This window comes from Oncorhynchus mykiss, chromosome 21 (assembly GCF_057628025.1).
Source record: "Oncorhynchus mykiss isolate SJ-2025 chromosome 21, ASM5762802v1, whole genome shotgun sequence".
Lineage (NCBI taxonomy): Eukaryota > Metazoa > Chordata > Actinopteri > Salmoniformes > Salmonidae > Oncorhynchus > Oncorhynchus mykiss.
In genome coordinates this window covers 41968798-41983308 of record NC_143042.1, presented here as the reverse complement: position 1 = coordinate 41983308, position 14511 = coordinate 41968798, and the positions used below count along the sequence as shown (strand labels likewise).

Here is a 14511-nt window from a genome sequence, read left to right as displayed (position 1 = left end):
TAAATGCCCCACTTTTTTTCCATAGGCTGGGATCTGCACTCTGCAGCTGTTGCAAGAACGCATTTTTCACTGGCTGTCCACTGGTTTCAAAAGCAATGATTGATAGGCAGCTTAAACATCTTGAATTCAACTATTATTGGGTTCAAATACACATTTAGATTCGTGAACAGCCATCCACAACAACCACGATCCATAAGGCACAAATAGCTAAATGAGAGCAGCAGTGTGATTCACATCAATGCGCTATGTAGATATCAATAATATCTGTATCGCCGTAGACTACACCATTTCTGTCATCCTGACCTCCAAGTGTTTAATCAAGTTGGATAATCTTTGGATGCAGACAGCAGTCGCACCATTGGAAGACATAGCTTGGACTGTAGCCTACAAAAGCCTATTCCTGCTCTTTTCCCGAGAACACATTTGGTGTGTCTTCATAGTGGTCTCTGACTTGCAGTCAGACTCACTCAGGTGGAAGAAACTTAAACTTGCACCTTATTTTCAATGCTGATTTGAATGTCATTGAGAAAACAGAGAAGTGTAAAATATTTTTTCCCGAAAACATCCTTTCTGAATTTAAAAGTAATCCTCGAAGTAATCTTCTAGTTTTTCAAAAGTATCTGTAATCTGATTATAATATTTTTGCTGGTAACATAACGGATTACAGTTACTGTTTTTTGTAATCCCTTACATGTAACATGTAATCCGTTACTCCCCAACCCTGCTCATTGACATGGGTCAGACTCAAGTTCAAGTCCTGTGACTCGAATCCACGACTCTGGGTGAGACGCACTGTGATACTGTGTGCGTGTGTGTCTGTGTGTGTGTGTCTGAGTGTGTGCATGTATCAACTAGCTCTCTACACACACCACTGTAAGCTCTACATAAATATAGCCTGTCCTACAACATTTCCTCTCCCCACCAGTCACCATGTGTGAATAGTAGAGATAGGCTTCCATTCCATCAGCAGTGTATTCAGTGTATGACTGACTGTATGGGGAGGAGCAACTGTCTGCTGGAACAGCAATAGGCCTGCTGCCCCTGAGGGGGGTGCTGCTAGCATGCTTTATCTGTGGTGTTTAGCTAAACTGGTTTGTATGATATACATGTATGCAGTACAGTACAGCTGTTATTATTGGGAACAATTTTGAAGTAAATTGGTTGATTCATCTCTATTATGTGACGATTCATCTATAAGACAACCTATGCACTGTTGTCACATTATTTCCCCATGTAATTTAGTGATTTGCAATGATATTGCATTGGTTGAGGGTTGACATTTCAACAAACATGATTACAAACTGAAAACTGAAAAAATATAAACGCAACATGAAACAATTGTATCAATTTTTCCTGAGTTTCAGTTCATATAAGGAATCAGTCAATTGAAATGAATTCATTAGGCCCTAATCTATGGATTTCACATGACTAGGAATACAGATATGCGGACTGTTGATTGTGACCTGTGGAATGTTGTCCCACTCCTCTTCAATGGCTGTGTGAAGTTGCTGGATATTGATGGGAACTGGAACACGCTGTCGTACACGTCGATCCAGGGCATCACCCCACCGCCACCATGGGGCACTCTGTTCGCAACTTTGAGATCAGCAAACCGCTCGCCCACACGACGCCATACACGTCTGCCATCTGCCTGGTACAGTGGCCATCGAAGGTGAGCATTTTCCACTGAAGTCAGTCACGACGCCGAACGGCAGGCAGGTCAAGACCTTAGTGAGGACGAAGAGCACGCAGATAACCTTCCCTGAGACGGTTTCTGACAGTTTGTGCATAAATGCTTCAGTTGTGCAAACCCACAGTTTCATCAGCTGTCCAGGTGGCTGGTCTCAGACGATCCCGCAGGTGAAGAAGCCGGATGTGGAGGTCCTGGGCTGGCGTGGTTACACATGGTCTGCGATTGTGAGTTCATTTGGACGTATTGCCAAATTCTCTAAAAGGACGTTGGTAGATAAATTAACATTTAATTCTCTGGCAACAGCTCTGGTGGACATTCCTGTAGTCAGCAAGCCAATTGCACACTCCCACAAAAGTTGAGACATCTGTGGAATTGTGTTGTGGGACAAAACTGCACATTTTTGAGTGGCCTTTTATAATCACCAGCACAAGGTGCACCTGTGTAATAAGCATGCTGTTTAATCAGCTTCTTGATATATCACACCTGTCAGCTGGATGGATTAACTTGGCAAAGGAGAAATGTTCACTAACATGGTTGTAACAAATTTCTACACATAATTAGAGAGAAATAAGCTTTTTGTGTGTCTGAGTTATTTTATTTCAGCCCATGAAACAAGGGATCAACACTTTACACGTTGTGTTTATATTTTGTGACCTGTTTCAAGAAGCTAGGCGTGTGTCGCACGTCACTACTTCAAAGTGGAGCCATTTGAACGTTTCAACAAAAAATGGTCTTAGCAAAATGTTTTTTTGCCGAAATGCCTTCTGGAACACGCAAACTTTCATGTGCCTTAATAACAAACGTGTATGCCATCTGTAAATACGAATAAAATTGTTAAATTACAAGCCTAGTTGGTTTAGCTATGACTGGTTGAGATAATTAATGGGCTGGATATGCCGAGTTCAGATTGGTCTGCCATGTAGCATGCTTCTGTCTATAACATGAGCTGCTCAGTATGTGTAGATACTCCTTTCTAACACAGCTTTTTTTGAAAGATATCATGAAGAACTGATAAAGTGTTGCTACTGCTCTCAACATTGCTGCCCTAAAGTTAACAGGAGCTATTGACAAAGATCAGTGGGAAAAAGTTATGATGGACTATTTTCTGGAGGACAATCGTACCATGTTGACTCTCACTGACTCTAAAAATGAACCAGACGATGAGGAAATCCCTGATTTAGGTAAAAAGGTTTTCATTGAACCATACATTGTATACATTGTAGAGTCTTCTGATGACAGTGATGGAGAATAAACGGTGATCAAGAAGTTGACCGCGTTTTGAAATCAGTGGAAACAGAGAGATGATTGCCAAATGCAGAGAGAGTCGAAAAGAGAACACAGAAGGCTGTTGTATAAAACACCGTCTCCAGATGAAATCTTCAAACTAATGGCAACCATGGCATCCATGATAGAAAGGCAGAAGCATTCATCTATGTTTACGGATAAGAGTCTAGCTACATTTTCAGATACAGTGCCTTGCGAAAGTATTCGGCCCCCTTGAACTTTGCGACCTTTTGCCACATTTCAGGCTTCAAACATAAAGATATAAAACTGTATTTTTTTGTGAAGAATCAACAACAAGTGGGACACAATCATGAAGTGGAACGACATTTATTGGATATTTCAAACTTTTTTAACAAATCAAAAACTGAAAAATTGGGCGTGCAAAATTATTCAGCCCCTTTACTTTCAGTGCAGCAAACTCTCTCCAGAAGTTCAGTGAGGATCTCTGAATGATCCAATGTTGACCTAAATGACTAATGATGACAAATACAATCCACCTGTGTGTAATCAAGTCTCCGTATAAATGCACCTGCACTGTGATAGTCTCAGAGGTCCGTTAAAAGCGCAGAGAGCATCATGAAGAACAAGGAACACACCAGGCAGGTCCGAGATACTGTTGTGAAGAAGTTTAAAGCCGGATTTGGATACAAAAAGATTTGCCAAGCTTTAAACATCCCAAGGAGCACTGTGCAAGCGATAATATTGAAATGGAAGGAGTATCAGACCACTGCAAATCTACCAAGACCTGGCCGTCCCTCTAAACTTTCAACTCATACAAGGAGAAGACTGATCAGAGATGCAGCCAAGAGGCCCATGATCACTCTGGATGAACTGCAGAGATCTACAGCTGAGGTGGGAGACTCTGTCCATAGGACAACAATCAGTTGTATATTGCACAAATCTGGCCTATATGGAAGAGTGGCAAGAAGAAAGCCATTTCTTAAAGATATCCATAAAACGTGTCGTTTAAAGTTTGCCACAAGCCACCTGGGAGACACACCAAACATGTGGAAGAAGGTGCTCTGGTCAGATGAAACCAAAATTGAACTTTTTGGCAACAATGCAAAACGTTATGTTTGGCGTAAAAGCAACAAAGCTCATCACCCTGAATACACCATACCCACTGTCAAACATGGTGGTGGCAGCATCATGGTTTGGGCCTGCTTTTCTTCAGCAGGGACAGGGAAGATGGTTAAAATTGATGGGAAGATGGATGGAGCCAAATACAGGACCATTCTGGAAGAAAACCTGATGGAGTCTGCAAAAGACCTGAGACTGGGACGGAGATTTGTCTTCCAACAAGACAATGATCCAAAACATAAAGCAAAATCTACAATGGAATGGTTCAAAAATAAACATATCCAGGTGTTAGAATGGCCAAGTCAAAGTCCAGACCTGAATCCAATCGAGAATCTGTGGAAAGAACTGAAAACTGCTGTTCACAAATGCTCTCCATCCAACCTCACTGAGCTCGAGTTGTTTTGCAAGGAGGAATGGGAAAAAATGTCAGTCTCTCGATGTGCAAAACTGATAGAGACATACCCCAAGCGACTTACAGCTCTAATCACAGCAAAAGGTGGCGCTACAAAGTATTAACTTAAGGGGGCTGAATAATTTTGCACGCCCAATTTTTCAGTTTTTGATTTGTTAAAAAAGTTTGAAATATCCAACAAATGTCGTTCCACTTCATGATTGTGTCCCACTTGTTGTTGATTCTTCACAAAAAAATACAGTTTTATATCTTTATGTTTGAAGCCTGAAATGTGGCAAAAGGTCGCAAAGTTCAAGGGGGCCGAATACTTTCGCAAGGCACTGTATTATACGTTTCAAATTTTGTTGAGAAAGTCGTTTTCATTGCAAGTTCAAGCATACTAGCTAGCTAGCAAGCTAACATTGAACCTTGTTGGTTAACTTAGGCTACCTGCAGATTCATGCATGGTGCATGGTAGTATAAGTAGGATTATGGTTCATTGTTTAACGAGCGAGCTACATGTCTAAACAAAAGGCTCCACTATGCAAGTAACCATTTCACTGTACCGTATACACCTTCTGTATCCTGTGCATGTGAAAAATAAGCGTTTTATTTGATATAGTATGTGTTTACCAGAGACGCTAATTTGAAGAACAACATGACCTGCACCAAGGTCAGATTAGAATATATGATAAAGTGTATTTATACTACCACTTTTTGCAACTACTTTCACCACTTTTATTCTTAAAATCTTTGGTTGTTAACTACATTACCTTCTTCACTGTGTTTAGCACATGGCCTCATATGTGACTGACCGGCTCGATTTGGTCCTATGTAAGCAACATTTTTAATGGTGTTTTTTACATTGGATAAAAGTAGAGACTCAGAGCTACAAAATTGTATATCACACACTACAGATGAGGAACAATGGGAGAGTAATTATGCTTTGAAAGATGATAGGGGCGTGGATCAGAAGGTAGGGGCGTGGATCAACTTTTGAGAAAACGGTACACCTACTGGAGAGCTCTTCTTTGTCTACACCCATTCAGCATCATTCACACCCTCTTAAGCTTTAGCCCCACCCATCTCTTTAAGGATTCACATGTGAGGCCATGTACTAAACAACCAAAGATTTCAAGACAGAAGGCTGGTTTATACTACGGGTTCGTAAATTCTATCTGGAGTGCCAGAGTGCACTCAAAGTTCGTAATCTCAGAGCGTTGTCAGATTGTCCGTTCGTAAATACAGAGCATTCCACTCTCGGAGCATTCAGAGCGCACACTAGACGCTCTGACGGAAGAGTAGAGTTGATCCGAGTGTTCTGACCTAACAAAAGCAGTCAAGCACCGAATGTAATTGGCTAATGCTGGGTAGGTTGCTAGTGTCACGGCTCCTCCTCTGCATTACAGGGGCGGTTCCTCCTGCGGGCAGAGGAGGGTCGTTAGTGATTGGAGTCACCTGGGATCAGAGTATTTAAACTGTCACTAATCACCTCTCTCTCTCTCTCTGCTCCTCCAGGTATGAACCTGTTTTGTTTGTTCTTTTGTAGTTTTGCATAGTTTTCACTCAGTCATTCACACACACAGATTCACGCATCCATGCACTTTACATACACCTTACATTATGATACTTCCACACCTCATTCCTTTTTCTTAGTTTAAAGTTAATAGTTTTGTTTACAATAAAGACATTTTTTTAATTGGCCTATACCTGTTGTTCGAGTCCCCTCATTTTTGCCACAGGCTATGAGCCGGCCTGTGACACTAGCTACTTCCAGACACAAATGAGAGAACAGCTTACTCTGACCATTTTACTCGCCCTAGCAGAGCCGGTTAGGCTGTTTTTATGTTATCTAGAGCGTGGTTAACTCTAACTGTGCTGCTGGCATTAATTTAATTATGCTTTTTTGCCAACGTTTACTGACACTGGACATATTCAACGGGTGTTGAGCGTTTGTAAATTCCTCAGTTATTCTGCACTCTGGCACACTCAGACAAGAATGCTCTGAAATCGGAGTAGATAGCCAGAGCAAATTTATTAGCTGCGTCTATCGACAGTTGTCGCAGTAACATAATGAACATTCTATTGAAATGGTTACTTGCATAGTGGAATCTTTTCTTTAGACATGTACAGTAGCTAGCTAAGCACTGAACCATAATCCCAACTCATAACATTACTACCCTGCAGGTAACAAACCAACTAGGTTCAATGTTAGCTGGCTAGCTAACATTAGGCTATAACTAGCAATGCAAATGGCTCATACACATAGGTAACGTTAGCTAGTGAGCCTGCCAGCTAATGTTAGCTAGCTAACAGTATGCTTTAACCTGAAATGAAAACAACTTTCTGAAAAATTTAATGGTGTAATATCTGAAAATGTAGCTATCAAAACATTCTTACCCTTATACATGGATGCTTCTCCCTGTGTCATGGATGCCATGGTTTCCCGTAGTTTATAGATGTAATCCATAGACAGGTTTAATACAACCACATTCTGTGTTCTCTTTTCGACTCCCTCTGCATATTAGCAATCAAACGCCAGAATTTTCTGCATCTCCTTAGCTATCATACTCTAATTCCACCAGGCATTCCACTGATTTCAAAACTATTGTCCTACAGAAATTGGAGTGCAACACTGTGCAGTTCTACGATATATCTTTCAAAAAACCTGTTAGAAAGGATTTACCTACCTACCTCTCTCGGCATGTCCAGCCCATTAATTATCTCAACCAATCATGGCTAAAACAACCAGGCTCATAATTTTATTTATTTGTATATACGGTTGGCATCCAAGTTTGTTATTAAGTCACATGAAAGTTCACATGTTCCAGAAGGCATTTCTGCCAAAAAACTCATTTTGATTTAAAAAAAAGTTTACGTACAAATGGCTCTCCTGTGAAGTAGTGATGTGCGACATATGCCTAGTTTCCTGAAACGAGTCACATGTGAATCCTTAAAGACATGGGTGTGAACGATGCTGAATGGGTGTAGACAAAGAACTCTCCAGTAGGTGTACCAAAACATTCAAGGGCCATTTTCTCAAGTGGGGTTACAAGTTTATCAACTTTCAAAGCAGAATTACTTTCCCATTGTACCTCAACTGCAGTGTTGATACATATGACCGAATCCAGGTGGTTGGTCACATTTTTATTCAGCGTAGTATAAAGCTAATTTGGATGAAGAGAATGTATCATTGATCTGCATAGCTCTTACCTGTTAGGAACACTTGATACCAATGCTGCCTCGGACCAGAAGGAATGAAAGAATCTGAACTCCTCGGAATTTCCCTGGAAAAGAAGATGTTTGGAAGGATTTAGGTGACATCACTAAACAACTGTCAATGTTTTTAATACCCACTCAGAACCAACCATGTGATGATAATAGATGTGGCAATATGATCATCTGTGACATCTTCATGGGGAGGCTGTCAATGCCACACACAGGCTGCATCCCATATTCCCTATGGGCCCTGGTCAAGTAGTGCACTTTGTAGGGAACAGGGTGACATTTGAGACACAACCAAATACTATTGACCAAGTAATACTGAAGTTCATTGCTTCACTGATTGTAGAGAACACCAAAATACAAAGATCCTATGCCAGTTTAGAGCAGGACGATGATAGGAAGGATGGTTTTCATTTCATTACGGTGTCCGCCCAAAACACTTGCACAAATATTTATATAGTGACAGTTTTCTCCATATACTGTACAGTCACTGTTATTTGCATTGTTGGTTTGTAAACAAGCACAGCCCCAACTCACTCTCTCTATCTCTCTCTCACACATACACAGTCTCTCCATTCTCAGTGTCATCCTTTCTCTCTTCCTCTCTCCGTCTCACCCTCTGTCTGTGAGTAGTCTTAATTGATTTGTCTTCAGCCGCGTAGCGATCGACAGCTGGGAGATAATGGGGAAGTAAAGGAACACAGACGAGCCCCGGAGGACCAGAGAGAGAGCTCTTCCTCACCAACGACACACACACTCACACACACGCTCGGTCACACACCAAATGGTGGGGAATAATTCAGTCCCGGCTTGTATTGTGTCCTTTGTGTTCCACCCACACCGAGCCTTTAGTCTATTTTACCAGTACTTTAATATGCAAAATCATCTGTTTACTCTCCAAAAGATCAAAGTAGGTTCTAAAGATTTCTAAAAATCACTTCCTTCATTATGCAAGCCAACAAGGAGTGGCAGAGTGTGCTTCTCACGCCCAGCATTGGAGCATACTGATTAATTAGCTTGTATAATTAGCTTAATGACATAGAGAAACATGGCTCCAGCCACCCAAGAAGTTATGCTAATGATCTCCTGTCTATAGCAATTAAAACACCCATAATTTCAGCACCAAAATAGTGTAGTTCAGAACTATGAGCTGGTAGGCTTGTGTTGTAAGGTGTCACAGCATTGTGTTAGCTGTGTGTTAGCTGTGTTAGCTGATAGCATTGCTGATAGCAATGTGGTAGCAGATAGGCGCAGTGCTGAAAAGTACAGGGGCCGGATTCACAAAACACTACTTCCAAAAAAAAAAAACGTAAGATGTTTAAGGAACAAAATAAGAAAGTTCATAAAATTGTTCGTAAGTGCAATTCCTCAAAATGTTCTTAGGAATTCATAGTTTTTTAGGAACTTAGTAAATATCTTTCCTAAGAACTTCACCATTCATGTGGACCAACTAGAGGAGAAGGTGTTGTCATGATAGGAAAGACAGTGGCAGAGGGACTGCACGACCACTAAGTTAGATAGCTAGCTAGCTAACATGTAACGACATTAGCCAACATAGCTAACAACGTTAACATTAGCCAAGTTCTTCTTTGCAAATTGACGAGCTAATGCTAGATATTTAACACTTCTAGAATATTGTAATATATTGTTAATTACTAGCTAGCTAGATAATGCGCATGTAATTAGTTTTCTTGCTGTGTTTAAATGTCCGATAGCCAACTGTGTCTGTGGGCCGGAGCAGGAAAAGGTTATTGGTTACAGAAGTATCCATTCATCACAAGACAAGGGTTTAGCTGTCCTAAAGTTAAGTAAATTTCCAAGAAGAAATCCTTAAATATTATTTTCAAGAATCCTATTTCTTCCAATCTTTTTTCTTAGGAAGAAACATTGGAAAAAACTTAAGAACCTTTTCAATAACTTTATTGAGTTATAGCAACGTTGCTTAACTCTCCTCATAAGTCTATAGTGGGCAGTTTAGAAGAAATGTCTTCTTAAGAAAGATAATCTGTGAATTGTGAATCTGGGCCCAGGTTTCTATATCTATCTCCTTTAAACAGAAACCATTGCCAACTCATGGTCCATATTATGACAGTACAGTGTCCCTATTAGGATAGCCCCAAAGTCACAAAGACTTTGTGTCTCAGAGTTGCAAGTCATGTGAAAGAATAGAGAAGTAATTTATGTGTTTCGGAGCTGCTGAAAACAGTTGAGTTTCGCAAACACATCACAATCAATATAGAGAAGCAGGGGTGTATTCATTAGTTCACAATGTAAAAAAACAACAAAAACAACAGATAAACAACATTTTGCAACAAAATTAGAGTTGCTTATTGGTCAAGTTAAGGTAAATCCTCCCCTTTTTTGACCTGTTTTCTTCTGTTTGGCTCCTCGTAAATACACCCCAGGTGAAGAAAGGTGGATAGCCTCTTTACTTGGCTGTGCAACATCTTTATCTCAATTTGTAAAACATGTTTTATCTACTGATAACAGTGGCTATGGAACATAACTAGGCCTACTGTATATATACAGTGCCTTGCGAAAGTATTCGGCCCCCTTGAACTTTGCGACCTTTTGCCACATTTCAGGCTTCAAACATAAAGATATAAAACTGTATTTTTTTGTGAAGAATCAACAACAAGTGGGACACAATCATGAAGTGGAGCGACATTTATTGGATATTTCAAACTTTTTTAACAAATCAAAAACTGAAAAATTGGGCGTGCAAAATTATTCAGCCCCCTTAAGTTAATACTTTGTAGCGCCACCTTTTGCTGCGATTACAGCTGTAAGTCGCTTGGGGTATGTCTCTATCAGTTTTGCACATCGAGAGACTGACATTTTTTCCCATTCCTCCTTGCAAAACAACTCGAGCTCAGTGAGGTTGGATGGAGAGCATTTGTGAACAGCAGTTTTCAGTTCTTTCCACAGATTCTCGATTGGATTCAGGTCTGGACTTTGACTTGGCCATTCTAACACCTGGATATGTTTATTTTTGAACCATTCCATTGTAGATTTTGCTTTATGTTTTGGATCATTGTCTTGTTGGAAGACAAATCTCCGTCCCAGTCTCAGGTCTTTTGCAGACTCCATCAGGTTTTCTTCCAGAATGGTCCTGTATTTGGCTCCATCCATCTTCCCATCAATTTTAACCATCTTCCCTGTCCCTGCTGAAGAAAAGCAGGCCCAAACCATGATGCTGCCACCACCATGTTTGACAGTGGGGATGGTGTGTTCAGCTGTGTTGCTTTTACGCCAAACATAACGTCTTGCAATGTTGCCAAAAAGTTCAATTTTGGTTTCATCTGACCAGAGCACCTTCTTCCACATGTTTGGTGTGTCTCCCAGGTGGCTTGTGGCAAACTTTAAACTACACGTTTTATGGATATCTTTAAGAAATGGCTTTCTTCTTGCCACTCTTCCATAAAGGCCAGATTTGTGCAATATACGCTTGATTGTTGTCCTATGGACAGAGTCTCCCACCTCAGCTGTAGATCTCTGCAGTTCATCCAGAGTGATCATGGGCCTCTTGGCTGCATCTCTGATCAGTCTTCTCCTTGTATGAGCTGAAAGTTTAGAGGGACGGCCAGGTCTTGGTAGATTTGCAGTGGTCTGATACTCCTTCCATTTCAATATTATCGCTTGCACAGTGCTCCTTGGGATGTTTAAAGCTTGGGAAATATTTTTGTATCCAAATCCGGCTTTAAACTTCTTCACAACAGTATTCACATCTCGGACCTGCCTGGTGTGATCCTTGTTCTTCATGATGCTCTCTGCGCTTTTAACGGACCTCTGAGACTATCACAGTGCAGGTGCATTCATACGGAGACTTGATTACACACAGGTGGATTGTATTTATCATCATTAGTCATTTAGGTCAATATTGGATCATTCAGAGATCCTCACTGAACTTCTGGAGAGAGTTTGCTGCACTGAAAGTAAAGGGGCTGAATAATTTTGCACGCCCAATTTCAGTTTTTGATATGTTAAAAAAGTTTGAAATATCCAATAAATGTCGTTCCACTTTATGATTGTGTCCCACTTGTTGTTGATTCTTCACAAAAAAATACAGTTTTATATCTTTATGTTTGAAGCCTGAAATGTGGCAAAAGATCGCAAAGTTCAAATGGGCCGAATCCTTTCGCAAGGCACTGTATATATATATCTATATACCCCTGATGCAAAATGTATAGAATATGTCTCTGAACATAGACAGAAGTACAATACTTTCATCTTAGGAGACAAACAGCTTGAAAGCAGTCAGTCATCAAAAACCTGCCACACACCCTTCTACCGAAAAAACACACACACACACACACACACACACACACACACACACACACACACACACACACACACACACACACACACACACACACACACACTGTTGGGGAATAATCAGAATTGGTTGGTAACATAGGTAAGATGTTTTATATTCATCATATGTTTGTAAGTTACTTCTCATCAGAATGTTATTTTTGTATAATACTGTGGCGGGGTTTCAGTATCTGTTTTATGTCAAGACTAAGTTGCTTGGGCCGGAGAGAGGGGAGAGGTCAAGCGTTTATCTCTTGGCTCCACAATGTCTGTGTGCCAGTAAGTGTGTCTCTGTGATCTTGTCAAGATAGGATGGATTTGATATATGCCTGTTGATATGGAGGATTGGTTTATGGTTCTGAGTTTGAGAAAATAACATAGTTTAGGAGACAAAGCTGAACGATAAATTATGCCTATGCTGTCTCACTATGTGTCTTTGCTATAAAGGATCTCAGTTGAAATGTGTGAGGGGCTCTCAAAGAATTCATTGATAGACACTGAATTGATCTGAGAGTCACAGGGTTGTGGTAGAGCTCATATAATTAAAGATGGACTTTGTGATAACTAACTCTGACTTGTGTGTGGTTTGCTCTCATGATTTGGTCAATAGAGGAAATTTCCACAACATTACACACACACACACACACACACACACACACACACACACACACACACACACACACACACACACACACACACACACACACACACACAGCACATTAGATATGCGGCAGACCACACAGAGACTATGTCTACTCTATTTCTGACAGAAAGTACTAGCATTCCCAACCACACCTGAAACATAAATCCCACATTTGTGACCTTCCCATAACTGTAAGTAACGCTGAAGCACCGGGGTCAGCTCATAAAAACCACTGTGAGGGGAGAAGGAAGGTAAATCAAATGCTCATATCCTAGTACATGTTGAAAAGGCAGGTCAAGCGAACAAATATGGTCAAAAAAATGGAAGACCGTTTTTTTTTCACCATTTAACCGTGGGGTTAGCCGATCCCCACGGTCATAAACGTCAGTAATTTACAATAAAACGCTGTCCGCCACCCACTAGGTGTAGACGTTATGGCGCTATCAGGCTTGGACAAACATGAGATGGGATGCTAAATATGAAACCAGGATGGTTGGTTTTGATGTAGCAAGTAGGCAAAGGGAGACTGCATCAAAATAATGTTAGCGCTAAAGGCGTTTTAACGTTCCGGGCTGCCCGTCATGCCGGACAGAGAGTTAAATCTCAATCAACTCAAGGAAACCAACGTCATAATTCAAGTTTATTACAGATACATATGAATCGAATAGAAGGATGCTCAAGATTATCCATTGATGACATTCTGATTATAATGACAAAGGACAAACAAACATTATATTGTCATACTGTAGTTAGATACAAATATCCCAGGGTGATCACAAGTACTACTGCAAACACCCAAACACCCGCTTAGCTTCCATTTATGCTTACACTACCAAATAACATATCCACTATCCCTAGCACTTCCAAAAACATCTAATTACAACACAGAGTTGCAATCAGCCTGTCTGAGCTGTGCTGAGCTGTGTTGCCAGCAGCAGGTGCAACTAACGGTATTCACTTGTGAGAGCGGAAACATCACAGTTTTAGCTGACACCATTCTGTCAGAAACTTAGGCTTGCTTGTCAGCGCTCTGCTCAAACAAGTCTATGAAAGCAAGCAGAGGAAAGGAAGGAGTTGGTTTCTCTCCCCCGGTTTTCACCCCCGACAGCTGGCTCTGTGGCGCACGACTACGTCATAAACATTTAAATCTAGTGGGATTCTGTGAATCACACGTCAGATCAATGGACATCAATGAGGTTAGTTCCGCTGTTGATGCTCAACGTCATTCATGAGAAAAGAGAACTGGGAAATACAAGGACTTGGGTGGAAAGTAGAGTGATGTGCAGCTTAAATATCTTAGAGATCCTGATTAATATGGTTGAATCACACCTGTATGTGCCCACCCGTCAAATGAGAACTCTAGCATTCAAAGATTGCACTGCACACAATTGTGACTGGACACACAATGATCTGAATTGAACAGACAATACGGATGGCATTGGCTTCTGTTCAGTAGGCAAACTGATAATAGAGCTGTAGTACTGTGGGGACAATGCCTTCACAACTTCCTCTAAATGAAGGGAGTGTATTTTGTACACCTGGTCACAACAGACACACACACACACACGGACACACACACACACGGACACACACACACACACACACACACACACACACACACACAAACACACACACACACACACACACCAGATGTTAGGCTTAATTCCTTTGAATTAAAATGTCCTCCGGTAAGTATTTGACAACCTGCATCCCTAGGCATACTTGTGTGAATTGGACAATGTGCTGCTCAAGGCCTGCTGATGTATATAGCTTTATCTCCAAGGTAAGGAGATAACAGCACGGTACAAAAGGCTAGCTCTTTGATTTGATCTCATCTGACGTTTAAAAAGGCAGCTCGCTGCTCTGTTGGCAGCTTGCTTC

General features: G+C 40.9%; 1 protein-coding gene across 15 annotated transcripts in view; it reads right to left on the bottom strand.

The window, feature by feature from the left end:
• LOC110500605 (receptor-type tyrosine-protein phosphatase delta) overlaps positions 1-14511 on the bottom strand; it is a 612371-nt gene that overhangs the window by 394284 nt on the left and 203576 nt on the right. For all 15 annotated transcript variants that reach the window (XM_090214671.1, XM_090214666.1, XM_036958032.2 and 12 more), the window contains exon 5: positions 7662-7735. The gene's annotated coding sequence lies outside the window, so the exon portion shown is untranslated. The remainder of the gene's footprint in view (positions 1-7661; positions 7736-14511) is intronic.